General features: G+C 39.4%; 1 protein-coding gene and 1 pseudogene across 1 annotated transcript in view; one reads left to right on the forward strand and one right to left on the reverse strand.

Annotated features, from left to right (window-relative positions):
• LOC135707157 (uncharacterized) overlaps window positions 1-18,623 on the forward strand; it is a 443,094-nt gene that overhangs the window by 289,151 nt on the left and 135,320 nt on the right. The gene's annotated exons all lie outside the window — the stretch shown is intronic.
• LOC135707173 (heterogeneous nuclear ribonucleoprotein L-like) lies at window positions 507-2,805 on the reverse strand (annotated as a pseudogene).

Raw genomic sequence — 18,623 nt, forward strand, 5'->3', positions numbered from 1 at the left:
GGTTACAATTTTTCTGATCCTTAAAGTTACTGGCAACACTGAACTTTTTCTGTGCACATGTCAACATTTGTTATTGATGTTGCCACAATAAAATCAAATTATTTTCAAAACACAACCGTGACGGCAGTCGCGTCCACTTTACCTCCCAGACGAAGAACAACTGAACTAGCGATGCAGCTCCCAAGGCTCAAAATAATGATCTTTGAACTTGAAAATCGGTTTGCTCCTTTTAGAGATATTGACAATTTAAAAATGCCAGTTTTTTAAAGAAAATCGCCTTTAACATTCCAATTAAAAAAGATAGCAACTTGGTTGCTTCCGAGGGGGGCGACACGTCTAAATCTCAATTTTAGATGCTCAAAAAATCTCACACTAGCGAATCTATATTCGAAAAATCTTCTTGCATTTCTCGCATCTACTTGCATCGCGCATCATCTTTTTACAGGAAATCTTCAGAATCGTCATCAATCATCTTTTTATCTACTCAGCGTGCGAGCAGCTAGCCACAGCACAACACAATCTTTCCTGCAGCGTAGATAGAGTCGCCCCCCTCGGTTGCTTCAGCAAAAATATTTGCCATTGAAAGTTCTAAAAGTGTCTAAAAAATTTGTTCTACGAGAAATGAACGTATGAAAAGATATTCATAGAAAACCAATTTTTCAGGGGCCACCCTAACTTGCTTGTTTAAAAAATCACAACTCATGAACCATAAGAGATGGAAGTTTGGTGGCTTCAGCAAAGGTGCCGCAAATTGATTGTTCTGCAACTTTCTAGAACATTGCACTGGTCTATCTGACATAATAAAAAAGTTCACATTTTCAATTCATCAATTTTATGGACCACCCTAATTTCACTAACATAAAAAAATTGGCCAAAAAATATGAAGAAACTTTTCGTAAGACACCATATGCCTAAAATCAACGGTTTTAACGCAAACATTTTTGTCTTCCTAAATACGGCTTTGGGACCATTGTGCAATGCTGCTGCTGGTCCGTCTTTTTTGACTAATTTTAGAGGAGAAGGCCCAGCAGAAGGAACAGCAGCAGCAGCAGCAACTAAAGCACCCGTTCATCGTCTTGGAGGAGGAGAAGCACAGTTTCATAATGAACGGGAATTTTGTGCCTTTGTGATCGATCGCGCTGTGGTTGCACTTCATGATGGCGTTCACCGCCAGGGCTACGCTCGGGAACTCGACCAATCCGGAGGAGGAACTTTCCGATTTCAGCGGATTCGCACTTCCGACGGGTGGCAGTCCTTGGTGGTGAATGCAGTCAGTAGCAGATCCTCGGACGGCATACAAGTGGGGTATTGAAGAACTGAAGAATGTGATTTTTGCTGGCCTGTGTTAACGAAAGGAAGCGATTGTTCTTGGAGGCGCTGTAGTCCTTGAAGCTGATCAAATAGTCCGGCAGGGTGTAGGGGTTGGTGGACTCTGACGAGTAGTTCTGCTTGAAAAATGCTGGATGCTGCGTTCGACAGGTTCGACTGCGATGGCGTCTCCCATTCGAACCATGGCGGTACCCTCTTTGGTCTTCAGGAACTTTATCCTGACAACATTTCCGTACAGGCAGAACAGATTGAAAAGCTTATCGGTGTTTGCTGTGTTGTTATCGAGTCCGTAGACCATCATCACTGCACCCTGTTGCTGTGCTGGTTGGAAGGATCGTGTAGCAACGGAGCTCGTCCGTTGCATGCATCCTTGGAGACGGCTGCATCCAATGTGTAGTCCCAACTGTACTCCGTGTCGTTTTTGTAAACATTAAAAAAACCAAACAAAACCAAGAGCTATTAAAATACCGGGTTGCTGAACAAGGCATTATCACAAGCAAACAAAAATCAGTTCAATGACTTCTTGGTACAGCTGCGGCACACTGAGGCACACTGAGAAAAATGTTGGGGTAAAATAAGTGTGTAGAGTGTTCACCCCTTGTGTTATGGCTAAATATGAAATAGGTTACTTTAACGGTTCCCTTATATGCGCTTGAGGGTTAAGGTTAACGTTAAGCATAACGAAAAAATATTACATAATATAATAGACTTTATCGGTTCAGATTTGAATCGGTAAAATGAACCGGTGTACAAAAATCGATTTAAGGATGCTCAACTGTATTTTATAAGAATTAACATAACGCAAAATGAGCATACTAACTGCATAACATGTAGAATTGCATTTACCGGTTCAAATCAAATAGGTAAAATGAACCGGTTCACAAAAACACATTTTAAGGTGGTACAAAAATAGTTTTAAAAATAGAAAGTAGGTTATTTTAACGGATGACACCTATTAGCCATACGGACGAGTGCCAGCATGGACGTTAGCCATAATGTACGATAGCCATAATGGACATTTGCCATAATTCTTATAATCAAATTCAGTGTTGGAAAAAAAAATCAAAGCTCAAGATTACGCTTGATTTTTGTAGAAAAAAATCAACAAACAAACATCTGCGGTTAATTTGCAAGCTGTGATATTGCAGCTCGGAATATCAAGCTAACAAAACTCACCAACTGCAATTTTTTGCAATGATTTTTGCTTTACATCCGAATGCAACCGAAACTTCCATAACGGCTTGCAGTAGTTCCTTAGTGTCTGCCATCGGTGCAGATTAAAAAGAGATAGCAAACTATGCTTTCTCTTTCTAAGAAAACGATGTGCAACGGAATCATTTTAGTGTCGAGTCAACTCTCAGCTTGATTTTGGCATGCTGTGAATAGTCTCGCAATATCAAAGGAGCTTGTAAAATCAATATTAAGCATGATATTTTGATCCATTATCACGCGTGATATTGAGAGCGTATGAGATCGGAAAAATATTATTTTATTGATGATACCTAAAGGGTGATACGGTCAAAATTTGGTCAATATCAACTTGACGTATTTCTTTCAATTTTGCATTTAAAAAACCTGAACACCCCTCATTTTGAAGGTGTGTGTGTGTAGAATGTTGCTCCTATTTTGATTTTGGAATTCACTCTTCAGTTGTCAAAATGCCGTCCAAGCAAGAAGAGCAGCGTATCAAAATTTTGCTCGCGCATCGCGAAAATCCGAGCTACTCGCACGCAAAGTTGGCAAAATCGCTAAAAGTTGCCAAATCAACCGTTACAAATGTAATTAAAGTGTTTGGGGAACGTTTGTCGACAGCCAGGAAGTCTGGATCGGGGGGAAATCGAAAACCGGAAGCCGCTGAGACGACAAAGAGAGTTGCCGGTAGTTTCAAGCGAAACCCTAACCTCTCTCTCCGAGATGCCGCAAATAAGCTGGGTGTATCGTCTACAACCGTGCATCGAGCCAAAAAACGAGCCGGACTATCGACTTACAAGAAGGTAGTGACTCCAAATCGCGATGATAAACAAAATACGACGGCCAAAGCGCGATCCCGGAGGCTGTACACGACGATGCTGACGAAGTTTGACTGCGTGGTAATGGACGACGAAACCTACGTCAAAGCCGACTACAAGCAGCTTCCGGGACAGGAGTTTTATACGGCAAAAGGAAGGGGAAAGGTAGCAGATGTTTTCAAGCACATGAAACTGTCAAAGTTCGCAAAGAAATATCTGGTTTGCCAAGCCATCTGTACCTGTGGCTTGAAAAGCAGCATTTTCATAGCTTCCGGGACTGTCAACCAAGAAATTTACGAGAAAGAGTGTTTGAATAAACGTCTGCTGCCTTTCCTGAAGAAACACGGTTGTTCCGTACTGTTTTGGCCGGATTTGGCATCTTGCCATTACGGTAAAAAGGCCATGGAGTGGTACGCCGCCAACAACGTGCAGGTGGTTCCCAAGGACAAGAACCCTCCCAACACGCCAGAGCTCCGCCCAATTGAGAAATACTGGGCTATTGTCGAGCGGAACCTAAAGAAGACCAAAAAAACTGCTAAGGGCGAGCAGCAGTTCAAGGCAAACTGGCTTTCTGCGGCGAAGAAGGTGGACAAGGTGGCTGTACAAAATCTGATGGCAGGGGTCAAGCGTAAGGCCCGGCAATTCGGATTTGGAAAAGCGGAAGCCTAACTGAATATTTTTCCTGAATTTTATACTAATTGAACTTGAAAAAGAAATTTAATTTGATTTTTTAAATAAACGATTTCACCGATTTACACGCGTTTTCCCTTGACCAAATTTTGACCGTATCACCCTTTAATATATACCTTACCTAATATTTTTCAAACACATGTTTGCTGTCGGATCTATATTGAATGCTTCATAAAAAAAAAAACAAAGAACAGCTTATGCTGTAAAGAGGCAGTTAAATCAAAGAGAGCTGTTACTTTTGAGAATTTTCTATTGGAGCTATCAAACCTAGTGGCAGATCACTTGAGGTGCATTTATAATAACAAAAAAAAAATTAAATGCATTTTCTCAGTGCATTTTTGCTGTGTGTAGTTCTAAGTGACACCTCCCACCAATACATGCGTGTATACATGAAGGGTTTTGTCCTGTTTTGTTGTTCGCTTCGGTTCGCTCAAATCCACACTCCTGACTTGCTTGCTCACTTCCGGTGGCAGCATTAAAAATCTCCACCGAAATCGTGCAGAGCCTCCTCCATCGAAAACGCGAGAAAACTACGTCGAAGCTCACTCGAACCTCCTTTGGCCGCACCGAAAATCTCCACCGAAATCTCTCGGAACCCTCTCCGCCGTGAGTGTCTGAAAACTCCGTCGAAACTTCCCATTGAAAATTCAGATGCTGCCAACGGAGGTTACCAGAGACTTTTGACGAAGTTTCCACGCATTGTCGACGAAAGAGGTTCTGCACGATGCTGATTTTGGATGCTGCCAGCGGGAGTTCCTGGAAGTTTCAACGGATTTTTTGCCTTCTCGGTGAATTAATTCTGCATGATTTCGAATATGATTCTAGCAGCTGCCAACGAAGGTTCTAGGAACGTCTTGTTCTGATAAAGGGTTCTTCCGCCAAGATTACTTTTTACTTGGTTTGACTACGCAAATAAAATACATTGGGGCTACATTGAGTCTGTTGATGTTGACAAATAAATATATTACAATTACATAAAACAATGCGAAATGGCGTTTTCTTGCGATCATGGCGGACAAGGTTCCATACGGTTTCGGTGGCGGTTTATGATGCTGCCAGCGGAGGTTCCAGGGAATTTTAACGGAATTTTCTCGCGTTCTCAGCGGAAGAGGTTCTGCACAATTTTGGTGGAGGTTTTTGATTCTGCCGGCGGGGATTCCAGTTTAGACGGAGTTTTTCTCGTATTCACAGTGGTGATTTTCGGTGCTGCCAACGGAAGTTTCAGGAAATCTGTACGGAATTTCGGCGGATTTGTCTTGCGTTTTCGGCGGAGCAGGTTTTGCGTGATTTTGTTGTTGACAGGGGAAATTCAGGTGGGAGCTTCTGCACGATTTTGTAGGAGAGTTTCTTTGCTGCCGGAGAAGGTTGCAGGGAGATTTTCGTGAATTCTTTACTCCGAGTTTTCTTTTCCTGTCGTTTTTGTTTATCTTCGCCTCGATGTATGTATGTATGTATAGGTGTCACCGAAAAAGCGCATGCTTTGTTTTGATGTTCACATCCCACTGAATTAGGGTTACCATATCAAAAACTTGAAAAGGAGGACATTTAATTTGATGTTTGGAGATTAAGGAGGACAATGATTCCTTTTCTTAACATTAATGGAGGACAATGAGTTTTTATCAAACGTTTTAATAATATGTGCGCTATCACAAAATTCATGATTTGCAAAGGTTCAATTGAGATTGTTCACAACTTATAGTCGTTACCATATATTGAATCATATTCTCGTTATATTTCTGAAAAATGCATCAAGTCAGCTTTCATTATTCATTTATGATACTTGCAAATGATCTAGTCCAGCTGATTTGCATGAAAACTACAGCTTTACAGCCTTAAATCCACTTTTATCATGTACAAAAATCAGGATACATGTCATCGCTGATTGAAACCAACATGGAACATCTAAGCAACCTGTTAATTTTACCATTGATTCCGCATAGGACTCTAAGGCCGCTGCACAAAGGGGCAGAATGGTACTTTTGTTGGACAAAAATTGTAGCGCGCCACCCCTGCATCTTAGAGGTTTGGTGCCTTTGGCAAAGTTGTTCAAATGGTTAAGGATTATCTAAGGACGTTAATATGTTAGTTCTAGATCACGCCGCTCTGGTGGCGCCACCTCTAACTTTTTATAGAAGCATCATAGCGAAAAAGTTTTTTAAGCAAAGTTGTTTGTTTTGACTTTTTGAACAACTCTTCTGAAGACGTCAAAAATCCACAGCCTACTTCAAGCGAGATATTTGACAGTATTAGTAATATTCATTGAAAAACAGTTTTTTTTTCTTCAATTCAATGTACTTTAAACGCAGATAAAATAAACTTAAATGTTTTTTTTTTAATATGCATTTTCTCAAGCATTTATTGTGACAGACTTATTAAAGTAAATGATTTAACAGCATATTTCATCAAAACAAGCTAAAACTCATGCAAAATTCTGTGGTCCATAAAACAAAAATGAGCTAAAAGTAGCAGCTCATTTTCAGCTCACAAGTTCCTCAATGCTTACCGATTGATATCCTGAATAGCACTGAACAGGGCACTACAAGGCATTTATATTGCAGCGTGTTGAAAATACTAGATTAACAAAAAAAACCATTGCACTTGTGGATTGCTATTTTCTCTACATGACATACCAAAATAATCAAGTAAGCCTTTGAGTAATTTTGTTTTTGTTTGAATCTTAAAAATGATTAGATTTCAAGTTCATGTGTTGTTGTTGTAGTAGAAATAAAATATAAAATGTATCTGTAACATTTATTATATTATAAAATAAGGTTTACTCTTCATAAATATCCTTGTTATCAGCATCACTATCGTCTATATCATTAACACTGTTTGCATCATTTGGTAGCTGCAGAAAAGTGCTACTATAGTCGGTTTGAGATCCCTGTGTTTATTGATCACGGGAGTTCTCATCGATGACAAAACAGGATCATAAGTTATCATTAAATCGTTGAAAATATCCTGCATTGTATCCTTCCGACTAGTGTGTCTGCTCTTCCATTCCCGGAAATGTCAGAAATCCTTATTTCCGGCCTCTTGTGCCTCCTCTGACAGCATGCCGATCGGTAGTAATGCAATTTCGATTGCATTGGATCCGTGTATAAACACTTTGCTGGCATGGGATACCAACTGTAGAGTTTTGCTGTATCTAAAGCGAATGTTCGGAAGGTCTCCACATGAATAGCATACCCACAGGACAGCGTTCATAAAATAGTATCAATACCTGAAATTTATCGAGCAATAAACATTGTGTGTCATACTTTATGTAATTCAATTCGACAACCTAAAACATGAAAATATAAGATATGATACTTGTGATTTCACTTGTCTTCGATGGATTCGAAAAAAATCTCCGCACTGTGTTGCCATCGTTTGCCGTTCCGGATCGATCTCTAACGATGGCCACTAACAGCCCACATTCAACTTTGAACTTGTTCTGGATATCCGTTTTCGTTTCTCAATAGCTTCCTTCACCGATTGCGTTTTGTGATGCAATATTCATGCAGCCACTTACTTGATTGCACAGATATATCGTTAATAGCTTCCGATCTTCCCGCGTCTAGACATCCTTTCATCCACAACTCATTACTTTTTTCAAATGTTGGCTGGCTCTAATGTTGACCTATGGTTCTAAGATTGGGCCCATCACTAAAAATCTACTATTTTTCAATTTATCTAGATGAACGCGTCATTGGGACGGTACTAATGAATATTTTTGGTCGCTATTGAAAATTTAGTCGATTGCTGAATTTATGTATGGGCGTATGGGCCCAAATTAGGGGCATTTAGGCCGACATGACATCCATTTCCCCTACGACCACTTTTCTACCATCTCTTTTTTATTTCTCCACAACACCTTATAACGTTCTTTCTTATAAGCTTCAAGATTTCAGGGTTTACCCCAATTAAAGTGGACGTTTGTAATCTCTCGCAGATATATTTATACCTGTGCTTCCAGGAAAGATTTATATTTTCACTCAAGAGATTGAACACTTCCCAGATAACCAGAATGCATGTATATTCAAAGTTGTTTTCGTGATATACAAACATATATACAAACAAACAATTCGCATATAATGCACAGAAATGGCTTATGCGTACAAAAGTGGAGGCCATATACGTGCATATTTTAATTTAACTTTAAACGAGTTGGTTTAACATCATATAGGGTAAATGTTGGCTTCGGCACCCATTGACTGTTTTCGGCAACCAAAATTTAAACGTTAATTTCACTATGTTTTCCCATCAACGCACTTCCCTGAATGTGTCCAAACGATTGTTTAGCCTTTCAGCTTCAATCTGATTATATTTGAACGATCGAGCAATCCAGTAATGCTACATTTTTCTTCAAATAAAGCATACGCACTACAAAATGGGGTTGATTTCGAGTTGCCGATAATAGAACAGCTGGTTAACACGCAGTTCTAATGGGAAGGTTGCCGAAGAAAAAGAGGCTGCCGACAATAGTCACACTCACCTGAGAAGTTTGGAGCGTTGTAAAAACGCTTTCAAAACGTTTTGAAAAATTCTGTCGATTGGAATGGATAGAGAAGCAAGCAGCAGATGAATGTAAACAAACAGATACATCATATATGTGCGTGACGCTGAGAAAATGCTAGTAGAAATGCAGACACTGCTTAGATTGACGAGAATACGTAAATTCCCCTACGATTTAATCTGTAATAACAAATTCATTTTGAAAAGACTTACGATGTAATCCGATTTGATTTGTGATACAGTACGACGAAAAATTGAGCCATCGCATATAGGTCGGAAATTTGCATTCTATACGATTTAACTTAAACATAATGCGAGGTATGCCATTCTTATATGCGATTTTGACTTAAACTGTAGTAATTTACGATTGTCTGGGTTCTCTTCTTGTGACGCAAAACATTTTTGAATTACAATCACTGTCTGAGAAAACAAACAAACAATTCAAGGCTAACCTGATGATGAAACGTAGAGACAATGTAAAATGTAAAAAAATTGATTTTTTTGTTATATATGAAAATCAAATATTTTCAACACTGTGGAATAAAAATGCCTTGTTGTGCCCGGTGCAGTGCTCTGCAGAATAGTTATCGGTAAGCACTGAAGAGCTTGTGAGGTGAAAATGAGCTGCTACTTTTTGCTCATTTTTGTTTTATAGAACATAGAAGTTTGCATGAATTTCACACGATCAAGAACAAAGAGATTTTCGAACATTATAATTTATTTTCGAAATGTAAAATTTAAGAAATTGAAATTGTTGTGTCAAAATTGATTCTTGGTTTGTCTGAAATAAGTTTGGTAGAATAACCGGTTTATTTGAAAATTTTCCCTATGTCTACTTTAACTTAAAATTCACCAAATTTGCCTCAGCCTAAATGTAGGGGGGTTGACAGCTGTAAACTCCTAATCCCACCATCGAATGGTAAACTGCAATCTGCAAACAACGCTCTTTGAAAACAATTTTAAGAATATGTTACTGGAAAAAATGCAAGGATTTAAAAGTAGGACATTTTCGGGCAAAAGGAGGATGTGGAACAACTGCTTTAGGATACCATATGGTAACCCTACACTGAATTGTTGATGCAAACGAAGGAAATTGAATGCATTTGATATAAATTGAATGCTTATTCAATGAGCATTCTAAAAGTAAGACTTCCCTAGAATCAAACTATTTTATCTGTCAAAGTGCAGCCTTTGCTGTAAAGAAGGAGTCAACTCCATGAGAAAAATGATTTCTGAGTATTTAAACTGAATTTTTAAAACTATTTTATTTTTCAAAGAACTGCTCCTCATATAAAGAAGGAGTTGCCTTAAAGGGAAAATTAATTTGTGAATATTTCAATTGAATTTTTCATAAAAAAAAACAGTTCATGCTGTAAAAAAGGAGTCAAATCGAAGAAAGAAGTTACTTCTTAGAATTTTCAGACGGATTTTTCAAAAGGTTTTATCGGTAAAAAAAACAGCTCAAGATACAAAGAAGGAGATAACTCCAAGAAAAACATAATTTATGAGTATCTGACGATATAATTTTTAAAAGCATTTATGCGGTAAAGAACAACCTATAAAGGGTGTCCACGATGAAATTGCCACACACAAAATTGATTCGCAAAATTCGAGTTTTCATCCGATTGCCATCAAATTTTCAGGGATTGAGAAATAACTATTAAACTTCATTTTACCATTTTACTCGTATTTTATTTACAGTCCATACGCAAATGCCCGCACCTTGGCCTTAACCCCGGCCATAAGATTCTGCACAACCTGTGAATCAACCGTTTTTTGCATGTAAACCCATACTTTCTTCAGTTCCTCGACTGTCTTCACTACCTTAGGTCGTTTAAGAAGGTGCTGCTTCATAATCGCCCAGTACTTCTCGATGGGGCGGAGCTCCGGAGTGTTGGGAGGGTTGAACATTTTCGGCACGAAATTGACCTTATTGTCCGCATACCACTTCAGCACGTCCTTGGAGTAGTGGCATGAGGCCAAATCCGGCCAGAAGATTGTTGGGACGTTGTGGGCCTTCAAGAGAGGAAGCAGCCACTTCTGGAGGCACTCTTTTATGTACACCTGTCCGTTCATCGTGTCCTGGGTCACGAAAGGTGCACTCCGCTTCCCGCACGTGCAGATGGCTTGCCAAACCAGGAATTTCTTCGCAAATTTGGACATCTTCTGAGTGCGGACATGCTCCGGAACGCTGAACTTATCCTTGGCCGTGAAAAACAGGTTGCCGGGGATCTGTTTGAAGTCGGCCTTCACATATGTTTCGTCGTCCATGATGCAGCATTCAACTTTCGTCAGCATGTTGAGGTACAACTTCCTGGCACGGGTTTTGGCGGACTTGTTCTGCTTCTCGTCGCGATTAGGGGCTTTTTGTACCTTGAACGTTCGAAGCCCAGCCTTAGTTTTGGCCTTCTGGACAAAACTTCGGCTTAGGTGCAGCTTCTTAGCCACATCCCTAACGGAGGCGTTCGGATTTCGGTTGAAGGCCCCAACTACGCGGTTGTGATTTTTGGTGTTGTACGGAATACTTTTTCCTTCACTTCTGGGCTTCCGATCGGTGGTCAACCGTTCCTCGAACCGCTTAATCACTCGCGACACCGTGGAATTCGCGATTCCCAACGTTTTAGCGATGGAACGATGCGAGAGATCCTTGTTCTCGTGATGAATGCGCAAGATTTTATCACGCACGAGCTGTTCTTTCGACTACATTTCCGCGCGTTTTGATCACAGGACTTTAAAACTTGCAGGATGTAAATAATGCACTATGAACTAAATCCACCCAAATTTTCATTAAATTCTACCCAACGGTTAAAAAGTTAGAGCAATTTCATAGTGTGGCAATTTCATCGTGGACACCCTTTAGTATAGAGAAGGAGTCAACTCAAAACAAGAAATGACTTTGGCAAGGTTCGATTTTGGCAACAAAACCACAAAGCCGTTCGATTTTGGAACGAGGTTCGATTAAACGGATTTGAAAATTATGTACTTTCGCTCCATGCGATTAAAATTTTTAATAAAATTAATTGCTTCTCGGTGGTCTAAAATGATCACAAAAGAAATTTCAAAATAAAACCGTTCGGTTTTGGCAACACTACATTTTTGGGCTTGTTGACAAATTACATTTGGATTAAAAAAATGGTGGGTTTGTGTATAAGACATGACCGCCTGGTTGACGTAGACTACGTTAAGCTGTGTGTGAAATTCTCGTACATTTTTCTAGATATTGATTTAAAATACAGTAGAAGTAACCTATGATTTCGGTCCTAAGTACATATTTCGGATTTCCTACTTAGTATCACTTGGTTAAATTCAGGACCTCATACAAATGCGAATACATATTCTATTAAATTTGGTTCCTAAATTACAATCAGATATGAGTAAGGCTTTCTTCAGGTGATTCATTGAAGCGTCCAACAATTACCGTCATGATGGCTGATATTCCCTATCATTTCAAGATTTCTAGGCCACAAACCTTGGACGTTTGTGACATCACTCATGAAATTGAAACTCAAAGCTATAAGCGTTCAAAACCTTACACCTTTTCGTGACGATTGCAATTTTAGATTTTCGATTTACCCCCAGTACCTTCCCGTATGACGTAGTCTACGTCAAAATCCAATGCATCAAAATTATGGTTAACGTCTGTTATGGTTACCGTACATTATGGCTATCCTCTATTATGGCAATCGGTACGTATGGCAAACATCTGTTTGGCTAACGTATTTATGGCTAATGTTCGGTCACCATTTTAACGGTTCCCTGTGTTGGAGGGTAAAACAATTTCTGTAATATTTTGCACAGAAAACCATTTTTTAGGCTTTCAAAATCGTTTTCTGTGCAAAAATGTATCAACAAAAAGTTCCAAAATTGAACTAGCAACGAATGATATTTTATTATACGTACAAATGCAGCGCTTGGGCCCGAGGAAAACAAGCCGCGATACCCGTTAGAGATGTCTTGGCGAGCTGGGATCTCGAATACATGAATTTAATGTAAATGTTTCTGAAACAGATCGGTTTGAGGATTTAGTAGTAAGTGTTATCTTGTGTTCTCCCAAGTTGTTAGCTCTCCATCGGTGTTCTCCCATGTTCGTCTTTTCCTCCAGTATGTCGCTTAGTTCGAGATCAAGAGTACATTGCTCGAAACAACCTTGTGTTCTCAATCCCTACCCTGCCATCCGTTTGTTACAATTTGTTACCCCTAACCTCGAGATAGCCACGAGTAATCGGCCCCCGATTTACTAACATTAATTTGTAATCTAACGATGAATATCGGCTCCGCAAAGCTACGGTAAATAAGCCTGGAAAAATAAATGCATTATAAAAAAAAAAATCAGAGCTTACTATGCTAACAAAATTAATTATGGGAGAAGAGATAAAATCAACGAATGATATCGTTAGAAAATTTTCCACAGAGATGGCGCTATTCCGATGGTAGAAAGTAATAAAAATCCCCAAAATCCCCAGGGAAGTGGGAATAATTAAAGAAATCAGTCAGCGACTTTGTCGTTAAATTTGTTCCCGGATATATCATTGTTAAACAAGCTCAATAGAATTACACAGTTAGATTGTGGTATGTTACCTTCGCTTATTCGCGTCTAGCAAAAGAGACATTTAGCTTCATACGGGTTTTCGGGTACTCCAAATAATCGTTTTTAGGAAATAAATGCATGCTACTACTCACGTTTAGTTTCTTCTACTGTTAATTTGCCCGAACTAGTCACAGCGAGCAGTACTATCTTCGTACTAGATGTAATTACTTATGTGTGTATGTATTTTAAGATAATCAATATCATAAAGAGATTTTTGAATAGTTTTAAGCTAAATACAAATAGAATAATCAATTAAAATTCTTAGAATTACTAATTCAATATTCACTTTTCGCACCTGGTAACCGCACTTTATTCTTCTTCTTTTATTTAACGTCGGTCTCTGTTCCGCAATCTAGTGCCGATCACCGACAGAAATCGATTGCCATCCATTGCCGGCAATCGAATGTGCAGGAAGGCAGCTTCCACACCTGCGTACGATATCGCACCCATTCAACAACACATGGGCCGGGACCAACGGCTTTACTTCCCTTCCGAAGGCAACCGCACTTTCACTCTCGACTGACAGCTTTTCTATTTACTATCAATATCATCAGTTATGTCTGGCAAACTAGCTTATGTAATTTTGTAAATTGAACTATTTGCAGAAACATCATTGGAAGTGAGCGGCGCCGGTGGTGTAGTGGTAAGCGTGATTGCCTCTTACACCAAAAGGCCTGGGTTCAGTCCCAGTCGGCGCCGCCGGGATGTTCTGAGGGATAAAATCTCTGATCACGCCTTCGGAAGGGAAGTAAAAGCTGTTGGTCCCCGGTCCATGAGTTGATGGGTTGATAGATAGGGTCCAGGTGTGGGAACTGCCTCCCTGGCATCGGTAGCATTGGTGCTCATCACGGAAAACAAGATCGACGGAAAACAAATCAAGGGAAAAAATAGGAAGTTGGCGCTTCTGTCTTACCTTGTAATAAATGAAAAAGGGAAATTTACGATAGGGCCAATTAGAGGACCACTAGGGCCAAAAACTGGCACACTTCCACTGAACTAGTATGAAAATTATTCAAGTTCTCCTCAAATCATTCTGTCAATGAAGGGATGATTTGTTAATGCAAGCAAATTTGTTTCAAAAATATAAAAATAATTACTCAAAATACAAAATTCTCAAGAATTTGTGAATGCAAACAAAAGATCGACGAGTCAAGATTTGGCCTTACGCAAAATACAGCTTGTCAGCGCTTGCTACCAACCAGTGATGATGAGTCGATTATTTTAGCACTGCCATGCCAATGTTGATGAAAAGATCTCCTAGTTATGACGATGATGATGATGAAATCCAGCCTACTTAACTCAACATTTAACAATGTGTTATCATAAATCTTGCCCACTGCGCGCTGACAGACCAATCAACCTAATTTCCACCGGAATAGTAAAGAATTCCAATTCAGCTGTTGTCAGCACTTTATAGTTTTAGTTGTTCTTTCGCTGCTTCCCATTTCTTTGAAGTCATTTTTGGCTTCATTCCTAATCTTAATTATGACCGACTATCGCGGCGCGCGTGCTCTCATTCTGGTCTACTCTTCCTTTCGTTTTCCAGTAGCAGCCGTATTCTGGTCGAAAACTGCACCCAACCAAACGGCTCGCGGACACAAATTGAGATTAATCTATTTTTAAAAACCATTCCCTCTAGCTACTGTGACTGCGCTGCGACTTACTCGCACATACAAAGCTACACACAAACACCAATGGCATCATCAGTCCCTCCCCTCCCCCCTCCCTCTCTATCTGTGTGACTTTTCATGTGATGTCATTGTTGGTCTTCTGTTTTATGTCAGTTTTGCTGCTCTTGTTTCTATTTCAATGCGCCCTATAAACTTACTTTAATCATTCCCATCCGTGGATGAAAATAATAACATGAGGAAACTCGGCGGTGGGAAAAGAAGGCGTTTGATGAGGCATAATTTGTGACGGTTTTTATGACAAATTACACGATGACATGCCACCACCGGAGTCGGTTATACTCACCCCCCTGCACCGCCGGTGGCATTTAGCCTACTTCAACTTCATCGCTGTTTATTACTCCATTGTGAAGATAAACTATCAGTTGATTATTTTCAAGAAATTAGCTCGATAGTTGCTGCCATCCAATTGAAATCCCACTTGAATGAATACCACATTTTCCGAAACCCATACGCGCGCGCCCCGCGTACCAATGCACAGATAAATCAATTTCAAGTGTTTGCCGTTTTTTGCCATCCCTCTCCCCCTCCCCCTTTCGCCATTGTATGACATCACCCCAGCTCAAAATTCGGCGGGGAAAAAATCTAATCGAATCGTGCATCTGGCTAGCAGCTGAAAAAATACAGCTCCATAATTCATGACCGTGAGCGAGCGAAGTTGGTTTGGAATAAATACAAAATCGGCGGCGCACTAATTCACTCACTTCGGAAAATTTGAAGTGTTGATTTTGTTACCACCAAATTCCCTATTACATGCACACGTACCTACCTATCTATCTATGAACGATCATTTTTATTGAAGATTGCTCTGGCCTTGACATCGAATTTCTGATGGTGCAATGTTTTTTTTTTTCGAAGATAGAAGAATGGCAAGAGGGGGGACGGGGTTAGGGGGGGTTGTTGAGGATGTTGTTTAGACTAAAGCACACCGGTATGGTTCCGGTGGCAGTGCGATGTGAGATGGCATATACACTTTGTGTTGATGGAGCAGACGCAAATGTAAACAGCACTGTTTGATTGTGGAGGGCTGGCTGCGCAGCTCTTTCCAAACACAACAGCGCACTCGTTTAGACTTTGACGTACAGAGAGGGTATTTTGAATTTAACTATATGCATAAGCCTAACCGGTCAGGTGCTTGATGGACGGGTTAAGTAAACAAAATTAAGACGAAAAATATTCTAAAGGTCCTGTCTGCTTTGATCGATTCTCTTCATTTCGCTTTCGTTGATAAATCAGCTGCGAAAACATTCCCGGTTGAATTTGATGTTCTGGATGCTAGATGAGAATCTCCTTTATCAAACTATGTTGCAAAAATAGTGTACAATCTATTTGTATATCCGCACAGTGGGACGCAATCCAAAATAGTGGGACATGGCTATTTGCGACGAAACTATTAAGTGTAGCATTTTGATGTCTTTTAGAATGTTTCTTCTTTTTTGAGTACTTTAATTGAGTAGTGAAAATTTTTGATTAAGGGGGGTATACACTAAGATAAAAAATCACTTTTTTATATCTTGTTGAAATTGATGAACATCTATGAAAACATTGTAGATGAAGTCATTTCAAGAAACTTTGTACAAGACGTAAACTTTCTATCCCTCAAGTGGACGAAGTTATAGGGTGAAAATGGACTACATGTGCAAGTACACCCTTAAAAACCGTTTTTTACCATAACTTTTTAGTTTGAAATTTTAATTTTTTTAAAGTTCTACAAAGTTGTAAGTCCCTCCCGTAGGCCATTCTTAAGCACCTTGCTGAAGGTGGTAGAGCTTCATTTCATGCTGTAGACCTGCATGGGAGACCAAGACAGTGGCCCGAAGTGATGGTATCACACATTCTTTTCATTCATATTTTAGCCACATCGACAACGTTTATATAAAGGCACTGACATCAAGTGTGATACCAGCGGGGTTTGCCGCAATTCACTCTTAAATTGGACGATACTAGTTAGATTAAATAATGTACATTCTGTCTCTATTCAAAACATTTCAGGGACGACTAAAAAGTGCACTTTTCATTTGCGTGACGTACTTAACCCTCCGTTACTCGCGCTGTTGTACTTTGTACAACACACATGAGTTTTCCATTGCCATTTTGTTGCTGAGCTACCAATCGATCTGAAACCAACGAGTATTGCTCAAAAAACTTGTTTTGATCTGATCAAGCTAAACTTTGATTACAGTTAACACCTAAAAATGCGGATAATAGGGAATATGTAAATGGAAACCGCGTAAACTGTGACCATACTACGTGGGATTTGACTTAATTGATTACAACATGGAATATATCGAGATCCTGACCAGATAGAAAGTTACTGTCTTCCACAAAGTTTTTCAGGAAGTCAAAGCCTATTGCTTAATGCTTAATAGTACAGAATTTGCTTACCACGCGAAGCTAGTATACACGTAAAATATCTCGCGTTCCCGACCAGATAGAAAGGTATTGTCTTCGGCATAGTTGTTCAGGAGGCCAACTTGTTCAGAGTTTTCTCACTTCGCGGCGCTACTATACTTGTGAACTTGTCGCATATAAAATATCTCTAGATCCTGAACAGATATAAAGTAAATATCCGGCAAAGTTTTTCAGGAAGTCAAGATCTTTTTGTTGGGTGACAATAGTTCAGAATTTTCCTTGATCCTTGATCCGCTAGGAAGTTGCTGTCTTCGGCAAAGTTGTTTAGGGGGTCAAGACTTTTTGGCTGGTAGACAGTAGTTAAGAATTTTCTCACCACGTGGCAATTTTTTCGCTGAGATCCAGTAAAATAAAATACCGAGCTGCTCGATGGTGCCCATCTTGGCGATAACATTCTAAGGGTGTAGGTACATCCAAAGTCATAAACAAAAGGCCTGATAATATGAAATTATCATCTCTTTTATTATACCGCTATTCCTACGCTGCTAGGACTGTGACGTCGAATTTATGGTTACATACACCTTATCCTAAATCTAAACGAGAAGAGTTTACTCAGTTCGTCTAAAATATGTAATGTAATGTAAAATGTATAAAATATATACACACGGGTTAGCCAGTCGAGCCATAGGACTATCTCAGTCGTGAGATTGCTTTACTCAGTTGTCTGGAGAAATTTCCAAAAGCGTAGTTCACTCAGCGCTGAGTAACCTACACTCCGATCATAAGCTTAAATACACCCCCAAAATACATGCAAATGTGTTTTGTTCAAAACTCTCTCATTTTACGTCCAATCTTTGATCTCCTTAGGTTATTTGAATGGTATGAATGGCATAGAATAAGGGTTCTACTACTACTTTTGATTTCAAATATATATTTTTCAACTCGATTCTGAGAAAAACAAACATGATTCTTCAGAGTACATTTTGAAAAATAGTGTAACTTAGGGTGAACCTTTGATATACAAAATTTGAAAATTATATTGAGCAATTAGCCTCGTCGTATTTCCATTAAAAATCTTTCAAATGTTCTAAAAAGAACGAATATTGGACGTAAAATGACAAAGATATGAACATAACACATTTGCATGTTTTTTGGGGGTGTCCTAAAACTTATAAATTTCTCCAAGCAAAAGTGCAAAAGTGCCTCACTCTCGGAGTCAGTCTCGTTGTCCGTGCACACGTAAATACATGGACTTTTTTTTTGTTCTAGACTCCTCGATAAGACATTTTGAAATTAGCCTTAAATGAAAGGGAGATTCTAAACAATAATTTTGTGGAAGTTTCAGCGATATTGATCTTTTAAGATAATGTTTTCCATCTGAGATACGTGTTACCACTAATTTATCAGAGGTATACAAGTGGAACGACTCACCCCAAGAATATATTTGTCTTATCCCACTTAGGCTGTTGT

The sequence above is a fragment of the Ochlerotatus camptorhynchus genome, unplaced genomic scaffold (assembly GCF_037179485.1).
Source record: "Ochlerotatus camptorhynchus isolate MF236.1 unplaced genomic scaffold, CSIRO-AGI_Acam_v1.1 ptg000304l, whole genome shotgun sequence".
NCBI classification, from domain to species: domain Eukaryota; kingdom Metazoa; phylum Arthropoda; class Insecta; order Diptera; family Culicidae; genus Ochlerotatus; species Ochlerotatus camptorhynchus.